This window comes from Rhincodon typus, chromosome 7 (genome assembly GCF_021869965.1).
Source record: "Rhincodon typus isolate 14 chromosome 7, sRhiTyp1.1, whole genome shotgun sequence".
Classification (NCBI taxonomy): domain Eukaryota; kingdom Metazoa; phylum Chordata; class Chondrichthyes; order Orectolobiformes; family Rhincodontidae; genus Rhincodon; species Rhincodon typus.
The window spans coordinates 13,765,497-13,788,122 of NC_063338.1; the positions used below are offsets into that span (position 1 = coordinate 13,765,497).

General features: G+C 40.1%; 1 protein-coding gene and 1 non-coding gene across 3 annotated transcripts in view; both read left to right on the top strand.

Moving 5' to 3' along the window:
* agap1 (ArfGAP with GTPase domain, ankyrin repeat and PH domain 1) overlaps positions 1-22,626 on the top strand; it is a 671,134-nt gene that overhangs the window by 208,124 nt on the left and 440,384 nt on the right. The gene's annotated exons all lie outside the window — the stretch shown is intronic.
* trnai-aau lies at positions 825-898 on the top strand. Its single transcript has one exon. It is a non-coding gene; the product is annotated as a tRNA-Ile (tRNA).

A 22,626-nucleotide genomic window follows, 5' to 3' on the forward strand; every position in this document is an offset into this window, starting at 1 on the left:
TGGGTTTTACCTTTTGCCTTTGCTGGCCAGTAGGTCAACCATTTGTGCCACATTTCAACTTGTAATGCAGTCTGTATTTGCCTTTAACATTTCCTCAAAAGTTATGTTATGCAGGGAATTAAAGCAATGGCCTCTATAAGTGGTAAGAAAACTTAACACCACAAATGGCAAATAAAAACAAAGAATGCAAATGCTGTAAATCAGGAACAAAAACAGGAGTTGCTGGAAACTTAGCAGATCTGGCTGCATCTGTGAAGAAAAAATCAGAGTTAACGTTTTGGGTCTGAGTTCTGAGGAAGGGTCACCTGGACCCAAAATGTTAACTCTGATTTTTTCTTCATAAATGCTGCCAGACCTGCTGAGCTTCCAGCAACCACAAATGGCAAATCAGTTCCACAAAGACGGGAAGAGCATTGTTTCAGTGAGAGAATTTTAGTTCTTTTGTGGAAAACTGAGGATTTGCTGGTTTTATATTAGAATATTAGAATTGACATTAATTACAATTTCGTCTAAGCTTGGTTGTGTTGATGTGTGAAAAGCTATAATTCATCCTATACCTTATATTATGTATTCAAGAATATTCTGTATTTAAGAATATTCCTTTCTATACCTAAAAGTAGAGTTTCTTGCTGAAAATTGAAGTCGAATTATGACTTTCAGTTGAAATTTAGTTGAAAATTTGAGATCTTGTGAAGTATTATGATCCCAGCTGATGTTACTCCTGGACAAATCAGATCCCAGACTGAAACCTGGCTGGCTAGATCATATTTTATTTTGACTTTAACAAGGTTGTCTTTCATTGAAACGTAAGGACGAGATGTGGCGGTCAGTTAACTCAGTTGGTTAGAGTGTGGTGCTAATAACGCCAAGGTCATGGGCTCGATCCCCATGCTGACCAAGTGCGTCGGATCCTTGCCGCTAGTTGCATGCTTTGCGTCTGCATTGGAGGCTTGAGGTGCAGTCTCTACTTTCTATTTAGGGCGGCACGGTGGCTCAGTGGTTAGCACTGTTGCCTCACAGCACCAGAGGCCCGGGTTCGATTCCCCCTTGGGCAACTGTCTCCCCATGTCTGCGTGGGTTTCCTCCGGGTGCTCCGGTTTCCTCCCACAGTCAAAAGATGTGCAGGCTATGTGGACTGGCCATGCTAAATTGCCCATAGTGTTCAGGGATGTGTAGGTTAGGTGGGTTTGGGGAATGGGTCTGGGTAGAATGCTCTAAGGGTCAGTGTAGACTTGTTGGGCTGAAGGGCCTGTTTCCCCACTGTAGGGGTTCTATGGATATGTTGTTAATTTATTTTTTAACTCAAAGTTTATTAAGCAAAAGGAATGAAGATAAAATAGAATAAAGTAGGTTATTAACTTGTAACATAAATTGAAAGATTTTGAAACACAGTGAAATATAATCTCATTAATCCTCAAAACACTCGATTGCAGATCCCAAACACAACTGTAGAGTACCCAAAAGCACCCCTTGTACAGGACTCGTATCAGAAAATCTCTTTTTCTCCGATGCCTTGATGGATTTAATTTGACTTCACCTCCTAGTCTGGAAAATTAGGTAGATTCTTCTTGGAGCTGTCATACACCTGAGCTTACATGCTCCCTGATTCAAATAACTTCTTCAGGGTTTTACCCAAACACTTAGATTTCAGACTATTACTAACTCCTTACTCTTTCAGGCTATTACTAACTCCTTACTCTTAATCTAGCATTAACAAATCTATCTTCTCACTTTTGCAGGAGCAATTTTGCATGTGAAAACTTCTTCTGAACTGCCCAAAACTGAGTGTTTCTCTGAGCTCAATAAAGTCCAAAAAGTTCTGGCTGAAATCTTAAAGCATAATTGCTTACTTCACTCGGCCATAAATCCTGCTAAAGTAAATAAAAACCCATTAGTTCTGAAAACTAGCCCTCAGAAACTTTTTTAAAAAAAAGACCATGGCTGCAGAAACATCCACAATTTAATTCCTAATTCCTTCAGAGACGCACAAAAGCTCATGTCACTGCTTCAAAATCCAAAAAAGTCAAACTTAATATGAATTATATTCATAATATGTATAAACCTGAATGTTTATGTGAAGGTAGGAAATTGTTCTGAAGTTTCTTCAATTTAAAGTACAAGGTGTATAATCGTACACCACCACGTTGATAGTTTTGTATTAATTGTGTTTAGTTGAATTGCAGTTAGCCCCACCTGCCCCTTCATAATGCAATTTTCTGGCCTCCTAGCCAGGCTATTCCATTGCAGCTGTGGAAAATTTCCCAGCTATGCCTAATGCATAGAAATCCAGGCAAAATTAAATCTTGACAACTTTTCAGGGATAGAACTTCACTGGTTGGGTCAGCATTTATTGCCCTTTTAAAAGTGATTGTGAGTTGCTTTTTTAAACTGCTGCAGTTCATTTGGTGTAGGGAGGGACCCTGTTAGGGGAGGTGTTCCAGGAGTTTGACACAGTAACAGTGAGGGAACAGTGATATATTTCTAATTAAGGATAGTGAGTGACTTAGAGGGGAGTTTGCAAGTGATGTTCCTGTGTATCTGCTTTCCTTGACTTTCTAAATGGTAATGGTTATTGATTTGAAAGGTGTTGTCTAAGGAACCTTGGAACATTTCTGCAGTGAATGTATCCTGAATGGTGTCAAGCTCCTTGATTGTTACTGGAGAGCGGTGAGTATTCCGTCTCACTCCTGACTTGTGCTTTGCATGTGGTAGACTGGCTTTAGAGAGTTGAGGTGAGATACTCAAAAAAAAATCCTAACCTTTGACCTGCTCTTGTAGCCACAGTATTTGTATGATTGGTGCTGTCCAGTTTCTGCTTAATGATGTTGAAAGTGGGGGATTCAGGGATGATAATGCCATTGAACATCAAGGAGCAATGGTTAGATGCTCTTTTGTTGGACATAGTGATTGCCAGGCACCTCTGAGATGCAAAATGTTACTCTCCACTTGTCAGTCTAGGCCTGGATCTTGTTCAGTTTATGCGTTTGGACATGAACTATTTCCGTATCTGAAGAGCTTTAAATGATGCTTCATGTTCTGTAATTATCAGTGAATGCCTCCACTTATGACCTTATGATGAAAGGAAGTCATTGATGAAGCAGCTAAAGATACTTGGGCCTGGGATTCTACCATCAATGTACTGGAGCTAAGTTGACTGACCTCCAGTTACCAAAACCATCTTCCTTTATGCCAGGTATGACTCTAACCACCAAAGAGATTTCCTCCAGTTTCCTTTGACTAGGGTCCATTGGTGTCACTCTCTAAATGTGGCCTTGGTATTGTGAGCCATCACGCTCTCCTTGTCTGTAGAGTTCAGCTTGTGTCCACGCTTGAACTAAGACTCTGAGTTCAAGAGCTGAGTGGTGCTAGCAGAACCCAAACATAAAGGCAGTGAACAGCCTATTGTTAAATAAGTGCTGTGTTTTAGCACTGTTGATGTTCCCTTCTATTGCTTTTACTGATGAATGAGAATAAACAATTTGTCCTGCTTTTAGTGTACAGAATGTATCTGGGGAATTTTTCACATTGTCAGGGAGATGCCAGTGTTGCAGCTGTACTGGAATGTCATGGTTGGGAGCACAGCAAATTTTAAATCACACGTCCTTCAGGTCTATTGCTAGAATATTGTAAAGGTATTTACAGTATTTAGTACCGTCAACTGTTATTGCATGGATTAAATTGAATTGGCTGAAGACTGGCATCTGTGATGCTGGATACCTCCAGAGGAAACAAAGATAGATCTTTTGATGCATTTCTGTCTGAAGATTGTTGCACTTGAAAGCAAAATATCACAGATGCTGGAAAAAAAAATCAGGAAGTATTGGAGAAAAATCAACTGGTCCGGCACCATCTATGGAGAGAAAAAGAGTTCACATTTTGAATCTGGAAGAGTCACCCTATATCTACTCTTCCATAACCTTGCTGAAACCAAGTTTAATTTCTGCCACTACCAATTTGTTTCTGACCTGAAAAATACACAAAAGAATTGAACATTACAGCCGAGGTAAGAAAATCTGCTCTTGACATCACCATGGAATTTGACTGAATATAGAACCAAGGAGCCCAAACAACAGTACGAGTAATGTAAATTCAGTGGCTGGAGCAGTAACTGTCTTGGAAGGTGATTATGGGTTCCAGAGGTCAATTATGAGGTCCATGACATTGCAGTTGGAGATCCTAACAAAACCATCCTTCGTGTAAGCAAACACAGAAAAATAGGGCAGGAGTAAACCGTTTGGCCATCAAGCCCAGTCTGCCTTTCATCATGATCAAGGCTGATCATCAATCTCAATGTCATACTGCTGTGTTCTTCCAATGCCTCCTGACACTGTTAGCTCTCAATCTACCTGTGCTTTCTTGAATCTATTCAGTGACCTGGCCTGCACAAGTTCTGTTGTGGAGAATTCCACATGTTTACCACACTCCTAAGTGTAGGAATTTCTCCTCATCTCGGTTCAAAACAAAGTCAGAAGTCACACAACACCAGATTATAGTCCAACAGGTTTATTTGAAATCACAAGTTTTCAGACTGCTGCTCCTTCGTCAGGTGAAGTAAACCTGTTGGACAATAACCTGGTATAGTGTGACTTCTGACTTTGTCTATCCCAGTTCAACACTGGCACCTCCACATCAGTTCAAAACAGCCTGTGGCATATGCTGAGGCTGTGACCCCTTGTTCTGGATCCCCTGGCCAGGGGCCACATCATTCCTGCATCCAGTCTATCTAACCCTATTAGAATTTTATTTCAATAAGGTCATTCTTCTGAATTCCAGTGGATACTCCAGTTGACCAATCTCTCCTCATGTAACAAACCTGCTATCCTAGCAGTCACTTGATACCAGCAACAACTTCATTGATGAAGTTTCAGCCAGGAATCATGTAATTCACTAGGTTTCAGTTGTTAATTCCATTCAAATATAATCATAAAATCCCTACAGTGTGGCAACAAGACCTTTGGCCCAACAAGTCCACACTGACTATCAGAGCATCCCATCCACACCCATTCCCTCTATAACCAACCTAATCTACACATCCCTGAACACTATGGGCAATTTAGCATGGTCAATCCACCTAGCCTGCACATCTTTGGACTCTGCTGCGAAATAAACAACCCTTGACAAACTATAGTGGGCCATACACAGTGACTAGCCGAGAGTTAACAAGTGGTAGGTGAGTTTTGTGCTATGCAAGTGTCAGACATTGACCATTTCCAAAGAGAAATGCTCTTATGTATCCAACTTTCAATGGCAGCACATTTGCAATGTCCCCAACTGGAGGTCATTGTTGACCATAAGCTTAAGTGCCCAGCGATATCATCCTGAGTTGGTGACCCCTGAAGACGCTTTCTCTCCACCAAGTCACTTGGGCAGAATACTGATCGCTGTATACCTTAGTCATCTGTTTGTGACAGTCGTGCTGAATGCCTGATCTGACAACCTCTAACATGTATATTACCTTCCCCAAAGTAAAATCTGCCAGTCATCTGGGTGGGATTACAGGAGGAGGGAGAGAATTTAGGAGAGGTGAGTAAAAATAAGATTAAAGGTATAGGTTTGAGGAGGCCCTTTCAGACATTGAATAGGGGGATGGGTAGGAATGTTTAGGAACAGAACTGAAAGTAGCAGGACACTGAGTGAATTATCTGTCTCGCTGTGAGTGGAGAGGAGGAGAAAAGCTCAAAAAATCTTTGACCAAAATGTGGTGGGTACCTATGGTATGATGAAACGTGTATAACATATTTTGGGATTTGGATTTCAACAATGAGGTAAAATGATGTGGGTCAGTCTGTAAAAGGACTTTTTTAGAACAGTTCAGAATGTCATTGGAACAGTGACGTAAATATATTATTTCTAAGAAGGTGTGTAATGTGCGTCAACTGTTTGGCAGAACCTTTGAAGTGTTAATAGATGAAATATTTATGCTGTTGAGTTTAGGACAGTTAGAAAATTAAGGTTGTGAGTTTAGTTGTAACTTTAGTCAGGTTTCATTCTGGGGTCTGACTTGTTCAGTGTTACTATCTGCTGGAGTCATAACAATTGGGATCTAAATGAAGAAGCAGCATGTGGCATTTTAAAGTAAAGGTAAGGTTTTAACCTGATGCACTGGGAGTCAGTCACATGCATGTGGAGTTGATGATAGGGAGGACAAAGGCTTTAAAAGTGCGGGGCTTTGTATGGATTAATTCTTAGTAGTAGGGCCCTAAGTTAGAGTTGATGTAAGTTATAAGAGAGCAACCATTGAGTATCTGCTGACAAATCAAGAGTTTAATGATGCTGTCTCTTCCCATCTGAAGATTTAACATGATTGGTCTTCATGAAGCTACTTCTAAATTATAACAAAAAGCAATGTCCATTATGAAAAGATCTGTCCATCAGAAATTACTGCTCCACTCTGCATTGTGCATTGCCCTCCTTTAACACTCAGATGTTAAATTACACGTCATATCTCCATGTTTGCAGCCTAGTTGAGTACTGCTTATGGGGAAATGCAGTCAATTTTAGAGTGACATCATAGGTTTTCATTGTTTTCAAGGAATTCTTGCAAAGCTCTTCCTGTAAGACATTAGTTTATGTAGCATGCACTTGATTATTTTCTTTATTTTTTTGCAACTATTTTAATAATTATGATTGATTTGGCCCAGTCTCCATTTGTTATTTTCAAATACTTGACAAACTGAGAACTTTTAATTTCCTTCCTGAGCCTTTTCACTTCATTACTTCTCTTCCAACTTTCAAACGCCTCCTCAAAACCTGTCCATTCAGCCTTGCTTTACATCACCTCCCCACATTTCTCTTGCCTTACCCCTTGTAGAAATGAAAATAGTGAATCCTTCAAAATTGAACGGAATGAAAGAGAAGACCGGGTTATTTCCATGAAGAGTGAATATATGATGCTAGGATAATGTAGGATTTTGAGGAGATCTGCAGTTTTTGACTGTTGGAAAGAATGATCTGAGATATGAGACTGCTCAGGCTATCAATATGGGAAGTGATAGCCTTGTGGTATTATCACTGGACTGTTAATCCAGAGACCCAGATAATATTCTGGTAACCTGGGTTTGAATCCCGCCATGGCAGTTAGTGGAATTTGAATTCAAAACAAAAAAATCTGGAAGAAAGAGTCTAATAATGACCACGAATCCATTGTTGATAATTGGAAAAAAGCTCATCTGGTTTACTAATGTCCTTTAGGGAAGGAAACTGTCATCCTTACTTGGTCTGGTCTACATATGACTCAGACCCACAGCAATGTGGTTGACTCTCAACTGCCCTCTGGGCAGTTAGGGGTAGGCAATAAATGCTGCCTGGCCAGCAACACCCTCATCCCGTGAATGAATAAAAAAAAAAGAGATTAGTGCGCAAAATTAAAGCATTTGGGATTGGAGACTGTATACTGACATGGAGAACTGATTGGCAGACAGAAAATGAAGAGTAGGAATAAACGGGCCTTTTTCTGAGTGGCAGCTAGTGACTAATGCTGTACCCAGGGTCTGTTTTCACCCCAGCTATTCACAATACCTTTAATGATTTAGATGAGGAAATTATGTCATATCTCCATATTTGCAGGGAGGAGGGTATGCTATGAGGAGAATACAGAGAAATGTGTAAGTACATGGCAGATGCAGTACAAAGTGAATAAATTTGATGTTATCCACTTTGGTGGCAAAGACAGCAAGCAGATTATTAACTGAATGATGAGAGATCAAGAAAGGGGGAGGTGCAACAAGACCTGAGTGCCCTTGTACACCAGTCGCTGAAGGTAAGCATGCAGGTGCAGCAGGTGGTGAAGAGGGCATTTTTGCCTTCATAGTGAGAGGATTTGAGTACAGGAGTTAGGGATTTTCCTGCTGCAATTGTACAGGGCCTTGGTGAGACCATACATGGAGTATTGTATGCAATTTTGGTCTCCTTATCTAAGGAATGATGTTTTAGCTATTGAGGCAAAGAAGGTTTACCAGCCTGATTACTGGGATGGCAGGAAAGCCATACAGGGAGAGAGTGGATTGGCTCAGACCATATTCACCGGGGTTTGGAAGAATGAAGGAGATCTTATAGCAACCTTTTAAAATACTAATAGGATTAGACAGTTTAAGTAAGACCAGAATGAGGGGTAATCCTAAGGATAAGGGGTAGGCATTTTTGGATAGTAATAAGGAGGAATTTCTTTACCCAGAGCATTGTGAGCCTATGGAATTCTCTGCCACAAGAAACTGTTGAGGCTGAACATTGAAGACATCAAGAAAGATATCGATACAGTTCTTAGGACTAAAGAGATCAAAGGATATAGGGAGCGTGCAGAAATGAGGTACTGAATTCTATGATCATGCCTGATCATCTTGAATGGCAGAGCAGACTTGAAGGGCCGATTCCTATGTAACATAAAACATAGCCCATGTCTCTATGAATCTTGATTTCAATATGTGGGTTGGAAGGAAGATAAAGGAGTACAAATGGCACGTGCAGAAAGCTGGAGTATCGACTGTAGTAGTGCCAACACAATTGAAAATGTTCAGAAGAATCAGAAACTGAAGGTGAGGCAGAGATCGCCTGTTGATTTTCAAAGTTAGGAGCAAAAGCGAAGTATTAGAACAATATTGGGAATTTGTAAAGCCATTCAGAAAATGTGTGGCTGAAAGAGGAAGCATATCTTTTTGGAAGAGTTTTAAGTGTTGGACAGGATATGGGAGTTCAACTTGAGATCCTATGACAATACTCGGGTATTGATAGATGGAGGACTGAAATTGAGGATATCGTATGTACTAATTAGATTTGGAAAGTGCATGAGAAAGCACGAAGGTTTCACCCAAGCATGCACTGAACTGAGAGAGTTCCAGAGAAACAACTAAATTGGCAGTGCAAACTTTCAAAGTTTGCAGATGACACAACTTAGAAATGCATTAAACATTGGGGAGGAGGGTAGCAGACATCAGGAGGATGTAAACAGACTGGTGAAATGGAAAAACACATGGCAGATGCAATTTAGTGCTGAAAAGTGCAAGGTTCTACCTTTTAATAGGGAGAATAAGGAGAAGCAATATAAACAAAATAGTACAATTTTAAAGGGGGCATACATAAATCTTTGAAAGTGGCAAGTTAAATTAAGGTAGTTGATTTGTGGGAAAAAAAACACAGGGCTATGGGGAAAGATCAGGGGAATTAAACTAATTTGACAGCTATTCCAAAGAGCTGATATAGAAATGATTGGATGAATGACCACCTCTGTGCTGCACTGTTCTACAATTTATGGACATGTTTTCTTTATAGTGTCCATGTAATTTTTGCCTAAGTTACAGTGGACGATTGGGCGATCCCATTGGAGAGATTCAACCCCCACATTTTTGAGAATTGAAGGAAATACAAGTATATTTAGGAGAAAGTGTGAGGGAACTTCTGCCTTTTCATGGAAAAATTGGATGTTGTTGCACTATTTCAAAGGTTCTCCCTCATGACTTCGTCAATATTCATTCCTCAATCAGCATGAAAACAGATGATCTGATGGCCTTCACATTGTTTTGATGTAAGCTTGCTATATGTGAATTGACTGCATTTCAACAATAATTGTTACCTCAAAAGTACATCAGTGGTTGTGAAAATCTTTGGGATGTCCCAAGGTTGTGAAAGGTACTATTCAAATTCAGACCCTTCACTTTTTTAATATATTAAATGTTTTTGGAACAATTAAATGGACTCAAAAATCTTTTACATGAAGCCCATTCCTAAAAACCAATAGTGAATAAATGGTAGTATGTTAATATGTATCCAATTTGAACAAGTGATCTTTGAGAGATTCATACTGACTACTTTTTCTTTGCCTAGCTGATTAAAGCACCATTCTCTCTCTTCAGTCATGTTCTGTATCGCTTTATGATGAGAGCTTGTAGCTTAAAATTGTCCTATTAAAGTCATGTAAGAGCAATTGTGGCCTAACTAAATAGTGATCTGAAGCAATTTGCTCTTTTTTTTAAACCAGCACAAACAAAACCCTGAGTGAGGTTTTGAACTTTGTTTCTCCCTCAGTCAGGCAATGCTTTTTGTAATGCATGCCACAGATAGATTATGAATGGCAATCAGCAGATGTAGAAATAATCAGTATTCCTCTTTAAAAAGTACATAATCTCTTTCATAGGTTTGAAAGCAATTTTGAACATTTTAGTCACTCGCTATACTTGTATTTGCAAAGCGAGCTGATTCATTGCACTTGTTCACATTTTTTGTGGAATCTGTTAATTAATCAGTTTTACAGTAAATTAATTGTTACTCATTTTAAAATGTGCTGTTGGCGAGAAATATGTCAGTTGCCTCGAGAATAAATTTTGATGTGATAAGGATTGGAGCCAATACGCGGTGTGCAATTTTGCTCATGTTCTCTCACTTGTCTATCTCTGCAGGATTGGCGTCTCCTGTGTCCAAGAATGGGTTGTCAGGCAGGTGGGGACCTGCTTCCAGTCCTTTGTCATTGCAGCTCTATGCTAGCTTTAATCAGGGTACATTAGAGTAAGTCATAGGTAACTCCCTTTTTGCAGCACTATGTCTTAGACTTCCACAAATTATGTTTGTTACCCGCCCCCCATGTGAAGAGCTGCTTTGCTTTCTGCTCAGTGCCAACAGTTGTGATGATTTTCAGATTTCTCAGTGTATGTATGCAGTTGTGGATACCTTTAGCCCTGAGCAATTGATTTCTAGGAATGTGCTTCATGTAAAAGAACTTGGAAACCATTTATTTGTTCCAGGAAGATTTACCATGAAAGGAACTTGAAAGATCTGAATTTGTGCAGAACCTATCATAACCTTATGGTATGGAGTAAAATGGTGGCATTATCATGCGCTACCTATACAGGTTCTTAACTTTTTTTTACTGTGAAACTGGCAACACCAAATGAAAGCCTTGTCTCCATGTTGTATTCTTCTGCCTTGATAGTACATTGAATACACCATGTTCTGATAGATCACACCACTTAGTTACTGTGTGGCAATGATCTGCTTTGTCTTTTAATGTTAGGCACCTTTAGCTGATTCTTCTAGTAAAATTACAGTAAATACTCACTAAATTTGACGTTTTCATGTTTGTTTGAAATATTCTGAATAAATTATCTTTGCAGAGCAATGCAAGGTTTCACCCTTGTTAAATCTGTGTTACCTGTGGTAGATTTAGAGCCGTCTCTGAATATTGGAGAATTGCAACAGTCCAATGCAAGTGTATTTAATCCTCTATAATAGTGTGGATTGATACAGATTTAACTTTGTTACAGTATTTGTATATTCTGTATCTACAGCGAATTGTAAATCTTCGTATTCATCTGGTTGTAATTTTGAAATAAAGCATTGCAGAATTCAGATCTGGCATAAAGTTAACCTAAAGCTTCAGGATCTCCCTCCTTTATTTGAAAGATGGTATCTTCCAGTAACTGGCCAGAGACTGCACAGAGCTCTGATAAAGTTTGCTGGAAAATCTGCAGTGGATTTTGGCTTGTATTATACAAGGAACTATAGGATGTGTTTCACAAAATCTTTATTCGCAAGAGTTTTGTCAGAAGCATTTTTGCATTTGAAGTTTTACTGGAGAAAGTGAATGAACAAAGTTGAAGAACTGAACATTTCTTACATTCTTCAGTGAAATGACCTTGAAATTAATTATTTTTCTGCAGCATTTGAAATATTGTAGAAAATTAGATGACTGGAAAATCATTTTTTACGTTTCCACTTCTGTCCCAGTTCATGAAATTATGTTTTCTGATTGCTGGCTGTATAGTGTGCTGGTTGTACGAGTCCTGTGTAAAATATGTGAAGGTGGTTTCGTTATGTTCCTAGTTGTCGTTGGCCTTCAGCACAACCTGTCCCGTTCTCTGCACTAATTAGCTGTGACAGTGGATTAACCTGAAGATAGTGGGAAATTTAAAAACAAAACCTACACCAGCACAGTACTTCAAGGTTCTGCTGAAATAAATTGTTAGGATGCGGTGATGGGAGTTTTGCTCTGCATTAGTTTGTATTTTTCAAATGACTTGATATTGCTTAATGCTGGTGCTCAGATGGAAATATTCCATTTATCAGCACTGACATTTCTCTACTTCACCACAATTTTAAAGACATTTTTAAAGAAAAGATTCACAAAATGAATTCCAAAGATAAAGGATTTCATTTACTCATTGAGTAAGTTAGGACCATACTTATAGAAAAGCAAACATTGAGAGAAGATTTGATAGAGGTGCTCAGGATCACAAGAAGGTGGGCAGAGTTGATATTTAAAGTGTTCCCATTGGAAGGCCCGAGAACCAGAAGACACCAATTTCAGGTGATTGGGCAAAGAATCACAGGAGCCATGAGGGGGAAGAAAATTATGCACCTGGCGGTTAGGATCTGGAATGCTCTGCCTGAGGTCATGGTAGAGGCAGGCTCAATGATGGCTTTCAAAAGGGACTTTGCTAAGTATATGCTCAGTGGTCTAAATTACTCTCCGTCCTGTAATCTTTCTGTTAAATCTGATGAAAGGCTCACAGATTACTGACTAGTGTATCAAAATTTCTTATGTCACTGATCCATGTAAAAATGTGAGCCAACATGTACATTGATTCAACCAGTACATCAGACTGCATTTTGTTTTCATATTGTGTATTCTCAGTTGAACTAGAACTCTACTGGTGAGTTGAGCCCTTGAATTCTGCCTTAAATTTGAGTGATTGTAATAGGGATGGTTCACTATCTAGCAGTTTCATGTAGTGTTCACTGGTCTCCTTTTCCGTACAGGTATTTTAAAATGCCAAATTTGTATTGGGATGAACTATATAAATGTCAAACTGTAATTGCAGTTCCTCCTCAGTGTAAGTGCTGCTAAACTATTTCTGGTGAATGTAAAGACAGCATAACACGTTGTGGTTTAGAATATTAATAGATGGCTACAACCATCACAAAATAAAATGTTTGACCATTTTTCTGAGGATTAAACATTCTGCTTACCTTTGGGGAGTCGAGCCAATGCAACTCTGCTCATACTATCTGCATTCCCAACGGTGAGTCTGTGCATCCGTTGGCTGTTGACAAGTGTTTTGCAAAAAGCACTTTGAGAATTGGAAGAAATCAATCATTGGATCTGAGACTTCTATCTCACCTATACTGTGCTTTGGGAACTGGTCCAGAGTATAAAATTATATACAATTGTATAACACAGAAGGAGGTTGTTTGGCCACTCATGTCCATGCTGGCAGTCTGTAAGAATGACATAACTTTTCCAACCCTCCTTCCCCCACTTTTTTCTTAGCTCTGTAAATGTTTCTCACTGTGTGCCTATGTAGTTTGAAAGCCACAACTGAAACTACCTCTAGTATGGTTTAAGTTGGTGCATTAGTGGGAATTGTCTGCTGGCTGAAGTTCTACATGGCATAAAGGAGTTTGTCAATCATCTCAGTCCCTGAATATCACTACAAGAGTTCCTTTGGTAGGTATTTTTTAAATCGACCTGTTCAGACATGTTATGCCACACCTCTGCAGCAAATGGGAATTGAACCTGGGCCTTCTGGCCAAGAAAGTAGGGACTCTACCACTCTGCCATTACATCCTCATGAAGAATTAAGCATATTTTACAACTGAGTGGTTTGCTGAGCCATTTCAGAAAGTAGTTAAGTTTCAAACACACTGCTATCGGTCTGGAGTCACATATAGGCCCAGCCAGGTAAGGACAGCAGTTTTAATCATAGAATCAGAGCAGGCCTTTTAGCCCATCGAATCCACACCAATCCTCTGAAGACCACCTCACCCAGACCCACCCCCCTACCCGATCCCTTGTAACCCTGCATTTTCCATGGCTAATCCAACCAGACTGGACACTATTTAGCTATTTAGCAATTCAGCATTGCCGAAACCATCTAACCTTCACATCTTTTTGACTGGGAGGAAACCCACACAGACGCAGGAGAATGTCCGTATGGAGTTTGCACAGTTGCCTGAGGGTAGAATTGAATCCAGTTCCATGACGCTGTGAGGCAGCAGTGCTAACAATTGAGCCACATGCCGCCCGCTTCTTCCCCAAAGAACGTTAATGAGCTAGATGTGTTTTACTGACAACTTATTTTACCATCAACCTGTTCAGAGATGTTAAATAAAAACCAAAAAATTTGCAGATTCCGGAAATCAGAAACAAAAACAGAAATTGCTGGAAAAGCTCAGCGGGTCCTGTAGCAATTCCCTCAATTTCTGTTTCTGTTCAGAGATGTTACTGCACCTTTATTGGAGGTGGGACATGAATCCTGGCCTCCTACAACAGAAGTTGGGACACTGCCACAGATTTACGTAAATTCTAATCAACTTGTTCAAAGATGTTGCTGCACATCCACATCAACGGAACTGAGGTTGAGAGGGTGGAGACTGTCAAGTTTCTCAGAGTGATGATAACTGACAACCTGTCCTGGACTTCCCATGTAGATGCGACGGTCAAGAAGGCACAACAACACGTCTTCTTCATCAGGTGGCTCAGAAAATTTAGTATGGCCATAAGGACCCTCATCAACCTTTACAGATGCACAATTGAAAGCCTGCTGTCTGGATGCATAACAGCCCGGTATGGCAACTGCTCTGCCCAGGACCGTAAGAAACTACAAAAGGTGGTGTGCACAGTCCAAACCACCATGGAAGCCAACCTTCCATCCATGGACTCCTTTTATACAGCTCGCTGCCGTGGAAAAGCTGCCAACATCATCAAAGATCCGTTACACCCTGGTAATGATCTCCTCCTCGACCTCTTCTGTTAGACGGAACGTACAGAAGCCTGAACGTGTGCATCAGCAGGTACGGGAACAGCTTCTTCCCGGCCATTATTTTACTAATGAATGGACTCTCTAGCCTCAAATAATGTTGATCTTGCTCGGGTTGATCTTGGCTGACGCACGCCTTGTGTAATGTAACCTGTATGCCTGTGCCTAAGACTTTTTGATCTGTACATTCCTGCGTACTATGATCTAACTGTACTGCTCATAAACAGAGCTTTTCACTGTACTTCGGTGCACATGACAATCAATCAATCAATCAACCACCAACCAACCAACCAACATTGCTGGAGCAGGTGTTCCTTGAATCCAGGCCTCATGGCTCTGAGGTAGGGACACTGCCACTGTACCACAAGAATCCTAATTCCAGTTGTAATTTTTTAAAAAATTAACCTCATTTTCCAATCAATGTGTTCAGAGATGTTATGTACCTCTGGAGCAAGTGGGACTTGAATTTGGGCTGCCTGGTTCAGGATAGGGACACTACCACTGCACCACATGAGGGCCCTTAATTCCAGATATAGAGTTCTAGGCCCAGCTATCTGCAGGTGCTTCATCAATAACCTTCTCTTCATCATAGGGTCAAGAGTGGGGAGGTGTGCTGATTATTGAACAAAGTGCAGCATCACTTATTATTTCTGCGATACTGAAACTTGCCTGTGTCCAAATGCACCAAGACTTGTACAACATTCAGACTCTGGCTGATAAGTTTTTTTTTCTTTTAAACTCCTTCACAGGGTGTCGTTGGCTAGGCCAGCATTCATTGTCTGGAATCACATGTAAGGCCAGATTGGGTAAAGATGGCAGGTTCCTTTCTGAAGGACGTTAGTGAAACAGATTTTTTATTTCTCTGACTATAGACAATGGTTTCATGGTCATCATTAGATTCTTAATTCCAGAATTTTATTGAATTCAAATTCCACCATCCACTGTGGCAGGATTCAAACCCAGGTCCCCAGATCCCCAGATCCCCAGATCATTGATAATAGATAACCAGGTGTAGAGCTGGATGAACACAGCAGGCCAAGCAGTGTCAGAGGTGCAGGAAAGCTGAAGTTTCGGGCCTAGACCCTTCTTCAGAAAGCGTCATTACCTGGATTAACAGTCCAGCAATAATATCACTAACGTGTCACCTCACCTTGAAATGGCAAATAAAACTCTCACCATGCAAGTAACAACCATTTCCAACATAGTGAAACCAGTTATCATCATTTGACATGCAATAACATTACCATTGCTAAATCCCCAATTGTCAACATTCTGGTGGTGACCATTAATCAGGAATTGAACTGGACTAGTTATGTAGACACTGGGAATGTCTAGGCTGGGAATTGTGCAGTGAGCAACTCAACACTTGACTCCTGGAAGCCTGTCCTACATCTACATGGCACAGATCAGGAGTGTGATAGAATACTGTCCTCTGGCCTGGATAACTGCACTTTTAACAACACTGAAAGCTTGACACCATCCATGCATGTGATTGGCACCCTATTTAACACCTTCAGCATTCACTTCAACCACCACAATGTATAGTAAACAACAGTCTGTGCCATCGACAAAATGCACTGCGACAACTCACCAAGGCTCCTTATAGAGCTCCTTCTAGACTTAAAACTGCTACCACTTTGGAGGAAAGAGCAACAAATGTGGGAATTATTAGATTAATAAAGGGCAACAGACATGTGATTCCAGATGCGCAGCAATGTGATCGATTCTTAACTGATCATCTGGGCATTTAGTGATGGGCAGTAAACGCTAGCCTGGCTAGCATTGCCTTCATCCTGTGAATGAATAAAAAAAATCTGCAGTTTTGTTTTTTCAAAGCTGCAAATCATCCTGACTTGAAACGTTTTCACTTCTTTGCTGTCACTGGGTTAGAATATGAACCTCCCTCAGTAACAGCATTGTGGGCATTGATACACCATGTAGACTGCAGTCATACAAGAAAGAAGCTCACCACCATCTTCTGAAAGGCAACTAAAGATGAGTAATAAATGTTGGCCTAGCCACTGACACACCTATCTAGTGAGTGCAAAAAAAAATTCAGATCTGTACCACAACTCTCCTAATGAGAACTATCTCTCTCTATTTCCTCTGTCCAGAGTCCTCATAATTTTGAACAGATATTCAACCTACAAAATTCCCCAGGTGTTGTGGCTGTGGTTTAGTGGAAAGTTAAGAGCTAAGATTTTGGAAAGAAAAGCAGAAGTTTTTTGTGCAGTTACTGTGTGGCTTTGTCCAAATTGTTGCATGTTACATCCTGCTTCATACAATGACATGTTGACAATGGTTAATGCTGGATTTGTATTTGTTCAATACAACCTTCTGGTTTTCACACTGTTATAACTGCCATCCACTGAATAAAACTGCGTCTGGTAGGAAGCAGGTGTAAACTCGTATTGTCTTGAATTCTGGCATTAACAAACTAAATCATACAGCATAAATCCAGGAAAGTGTGTGGACTAGGTATCTAATAATCTTAAAAAGAAGGAATGCCCCATCACTTTTTTTTCCCTTCCTGAACTCAGTGGCACGTTGATAGGATTTGGCTACATTGGAGCTTGGCTATTCCTCTGTATCCCACCTATTAATCAACTATGGGTGATGGTAACTTTCTGAACCTCAATGGGCATGGTAACTGATTCTAGTCCTCCTACTGGCATTGGATAAAACTTAGTAGCAGCACCTCCACTGTCTTCATATCTTTCCCTAGCTCTGTGATAGTCAAAGTTTACAGGAAGGAATGAGACTGTTTGGCTCATTGTGTTTGCATGATAAGTACCTATCTACTGTGGTCCTGTTTTCCAACACTTGGCATTTGACCTTCTATGCAATTCCACTTTGAGCGATCATCTAAATACAATGCAACATCCTTTTATTGTCATGTGTGCTCCGTTGTTGGAGTACAGTGAAAAAATTTAGAATGTCTACTTCCTTATGGTGACATCTTAGGTAAAAGTACCTAGGTACAATACTTGATACAGCAGAGGTATAAAAGTAGTTGCTTAATTACATAGTTGAAAATAAGTTTAAAAATAGGAATATATTAAGGGGTTAAAATGACAGTATTCTAATGTAAGGATTGTCCCCTCACACTGGTCTCTGTCCAGGACTTGCTGCCTTCATGCTGCTCCGGGAGCTGCTTCCTATGTGCTGCTGCAGGGCTTCTTCCCCAGGCTCGCAGCCCACGTGCCACTTCAGGGCTCACTGCTCGTGGTGTTCTGGGGCTCACTGGGCATGCCTGCAGGCCCCCAAGTGCAAGGCCACGATGCTTGTTCTGGCCCGCCGCGGGTCTCGGCCTCTCTGTCCAGTCCTCCACGGGTTTCAGCCTGTGCTCACTCCAGTCCTCTGCAACTCCACACTTGGGGGGAGTGGAGAGAAATGGAAAAAGAGGGGAAAAGGGGTTAAGGACCTGCGAGCAGAGGAGCTGCAACCAGAGTGCTCTACTCTGCCGCCATCCTGGACTTATGAAATATTTCATAAATGTTAGAATTGTTCCTACCTCTACTCATCATTCAATCAGAGTTCCAGATAAAAGCCATTCTTTGGGTGAAAATAATTTGTTTGTCCTTTATACAAATGGTTGGATTGAGAATATAGTTAGTAAGTTTGCAGATGGCACCAAAATTGGTAGCAAGGAAGGTTATCTAAGATTACAAAGGGATCTTGATCAATTGGGCCAACGGGTTGAGAAGTGGCAGATGGAGTTTATGTAAATAAATGTGAGGCGTTGCATTTTGGTAGGACAAACCAGGGCTGGACATGTGCAGTTAATGGAAGGGCTCTGGGGAGTATTGTAGAACAGAGAAATCTAGGGGTTCAGCTGCATAGTTCATTAAAAGTTGTGTCACAGGTAGACAAAGTGGTAAAGAAGACATTTTGCACGCTTGCCTTCATTGCTCAGACCATTGAGTGTAGGAATTGGGATGCAATGTTGCAGTTGTACAGGCCGTTGATGAGAAGTTTTGGAGTACTGTGTACAATTCTGGTTGCTGTGCTATAGGAAGGATATTAAATTGGAGAGGGTGCAGAAAAGATTTCCAAGGATGTTACTAGGACTGGAGGGTTTGAGTTTTAAGGAGAGGCTGGATAAGCTGGCAGTTTTTTCTCTGGAGCAAAGGAAGTTGAGGGGTGACCTTAGAGGTTTATAAAATCATGAGGGGCTTAGATAAGGTCAATGGCAAAGGTCTTTTCCTCAAAGTTGGGGAGTTCAAAACTTAAGGACATATTTTTAAGGTCAAATGAGAAAGGTTTAAAATGGATCTGAGGGGCAACTTTATTACACAGGGTGATTTGCCTATGGAATGAACTCCCAGAGTAGATGCAGGTACAGTTACAACATTTTAAAAGTTATTTGGATAAGTACATGAATAGGAAAGATTTAGAAGGATATGGGCCAAATGCAGGCAAATGGGACTAGTTTAGTTTGAGAAACTTGGTCAGCATGGACAACTTGAACTGAAGGGTCTGTTTCCGTGCTGTGTGACTCTATAATTTGGAAGAACTGTTATTCTAAATTTTTTATTCCTTTATTTTTCTAATTTAATCCTATGTTTTTGTACTTTTGTACATAAGATGGTGCGAAGATCTGTAAGGCTGGACTTTTTTTAATTTTTCTAATTTCTCCCTAAGAATTTCTACTTAAGAGTCTGTACCTAGGTACATTTGCACCTAAGATGGCGTCAGAAGTGGTGACTTGTAAACTTTTCACTGTACTCCTGTGAATACATGTGACAATAAAGCTAATTCTAATTCTTCCTTAAATCTACTCTAAGCCTCTTGCCTGTAATCAGGGGTTATACGTTTGAGGTAATGACCCTTCTACTGTGGAGAACTGTTTCTTCCCGTCTATCCTATCCATGCCCCTCAGTTTTGTACACCTTAATCAGGTCCCCATTCAGCTTTCTCTGCCCTAAGGAAAATAACGCTAGCCTATTTAGTCTGCTCCAACTCTGGCAACTTCCTGGCAAATTTCTTTTGCACTCTGTCTAGTGCAATCACATTTTTCCTATAGTTTGCCAACAGAACTGCACGTAATACATCAGCTTTGGCCTAGCTAATGTTATATGGAACCCTATCGTAATCTCCCTACTCTTGTATTCAGTGCCTAAACTAATAATGCTAAGTATCCCATCTGCTACCTTAACCACCTTATACACCTGTCCTCTTAACTTCAATGATCTATTGATATGCACACCAATGTCCATCTAATGCTCTACTTCCTAGGGCCCTACTAGTCATTACGTACTGTCTTACATTTTGGGAGGGCTAACAATACATCACCTTATAAGTTTTGGGATTAAATTCCATTTGTCATTGTTCTGACCAGCTCATCTATATTGTCCTGTAGCTTAAGGGTTTTCACCTCACTACTTACTGCACTAACAAATTTTGTATCATCTGTGAATTTACTGATCATGCCTCCTACAGTCCTATCTAGTTCATTAATATACAGTAGAAAAAACAAGGAATCCAGCACCAAATCCTGTAGTGCAACACTGGATGTAGGTTTCCAGTCTCAAAAACAGCCTTTCACCATCACCCTCTGCATCGTGCTGCATGTGTGGATTGGCATATTTCTTACTTGCAACAATCCTTGCCAACACACTTTTCCTACAACCTGTCAGCTTCTGCTAATGTTAGCAGGGTGCCTATCTGAAGAACATATGGTGAGGAAAGAAGGGAAGCAATGATGAGTCATACTGTAGTGAAAAACCAGGAAAGTACTTAAATACAGGCAGATAATTTCAAATACTCGTTGAACCATACTGCAGATGGATCTGTGGAAATGTGAAACTTCCAAAGTGACTGGTTAGATTAAAAATGAATAAATATTTAACGGTCTTCAGCAAACATATTTGCAACCAAAAAAAAATCTAACTTGATTTATAGACAGATTCCACAGAATATTCGTACAAATTGTATGTGGCTGGAGGAAGGAGTGGGTTTCATAGGGTAATTGATAGTTGATATTTGTGTCATTCAATAAAATAATTATGGGTTGGCCATGAATGGGATTATAAATACTTAATCATTTTAATAATAGAAGGGAGTTATTGTGCATTTTATTTGTGATTTCTTTTACCTCACAGTGATGCCTTCAAGCAGCACATGCATTAGAAATAGGTACATTTAGCCAGAGGCAGAGATAGAAATCACAGTCCTTTGTCCCCAACCCTGTCCTGAGCACAGTGGACCCTGGTGACTTGGCCTCCATGTACCCCAGTTCTAGGCCCAGCATTTAGCCCCTTGAGCCCATTCTGCCATTCAGTGAGTCAATAGTTGATGCCAATTAACTCCATATTCAAGCCGACTCAATATATAAAATTTTAGAAACAATGAATGTAGTTCTGGTTTTCAAAAATATCCTTTAGTAAGCCTTTCAATTATTTTAGTGACATCATTCAATTAACTAATAAACAACCTGTAAGTTAGTGTTCAACCTGAAACCAAATGTCCTAGTTCTTGGTTGTTTACTTTGCTGCAGATTGTGGATTGCTTTCCACACCATGAAGAAATCTTGGCTCACTGACAAACCTTGTTTTTTGTAAGCTACTCTTTGTGAGAATTTAATTAATATTCATTAAATGCAGCATCAGTTGGAAGGTGTCTTCTGATCATATTTTATGCATATGTGAAGCAATCCAAAATGAAACAGTTTTCTTGTACATAAGTCCTAGTCTGCTTACCCACAAAATAGCCATACTGGTTAGAGTACTTCTATAACTGTATCATAAGACAGAAAGCAGGAGTAGGCTATTTGGCCTGTTGAATCTGCTCTGTATAAAGGTAGGGAGACAAAATTAATGTTTTGAGTCCAATATGACTTCTTCAGAACCGGAAGAGGCTGGAAAATGTTTTTTAGTCCAGCCCCTTTCTGTACTGAGGAAGAATCGTATTGGACTCAAAATGTTAACTGTTTCTCTCTTCACTTATGCTGCCAATCTGCTGAGTTTCTCCCACGTTCTGTTCTTCTTTCAGATTTTCAGCATCCACTGTATTTTGTTTTATTAAAGAGACCAAAAGAGTGCAAAAGTACTCCAGCTGTGGTGTCTTTCACTATGAGAAACAGTGTGCAGGTGCAATGTAATCTTTTGAGTTATGATCGATTTCTGATTGAAGTGAGGATGTTTACATTTAACCTCATTAACTTCAGTTTGGATAAACCAGCTTCAAAAAGTGCCTGGAAGTCTTTTTGACTCCTTGTAAACCAGCCTGGAGTTGCTTTTAAGAATTTAGAGAGCATGGGTGCAAAAGTAAAGCTGTATTGACCATTAGAATAAATCTAGTATAAATCACGTGCTACCTAACCAGAGCTGATACTAAAACCCTAGTCTCTGTATAAATAAACCAACAACAGTGTAAAGTTGGCTAATGTTTGAAGTTCTCTAACATACAACAAATACTTGGCAGAATGCATTCTACAAGCCTCATTAGATTGACTCCGTTAAATAGAGTTGTCATGGTGGATTCAGTAATAAGGCAGTGAAAACTTAGATACTTCCTGTCACAGAAATGTCACAGCTAATCTGTTGAAAGTCTGTGGAAAATTTGTTTTATCTTTCAGCTGACGAAATGTGACATTCTGAAATTCTGATCGTCATAATGTTTGAAACTTCCATCTCAGCATTGATGTGTACTTTTGTACACCTGATCTTGTGTACGGACAAAACTTCATTTGTTGTGTTTTTGTGTCATTGTCTGCTTGTACTTGGGCCTTTGAGTTTTTGTTGCTTCTTATCTTGAGCTGCTTCTTTGCTTTTCTTTCTTCAGGCCACCATCAAATCCTCGTGACCTGTTTCAACTGAGGGTGGCATTCCTACTTCTGAATCAAAACACTGTGTGGGTTCAAAACCCAGTCCAGAGACTT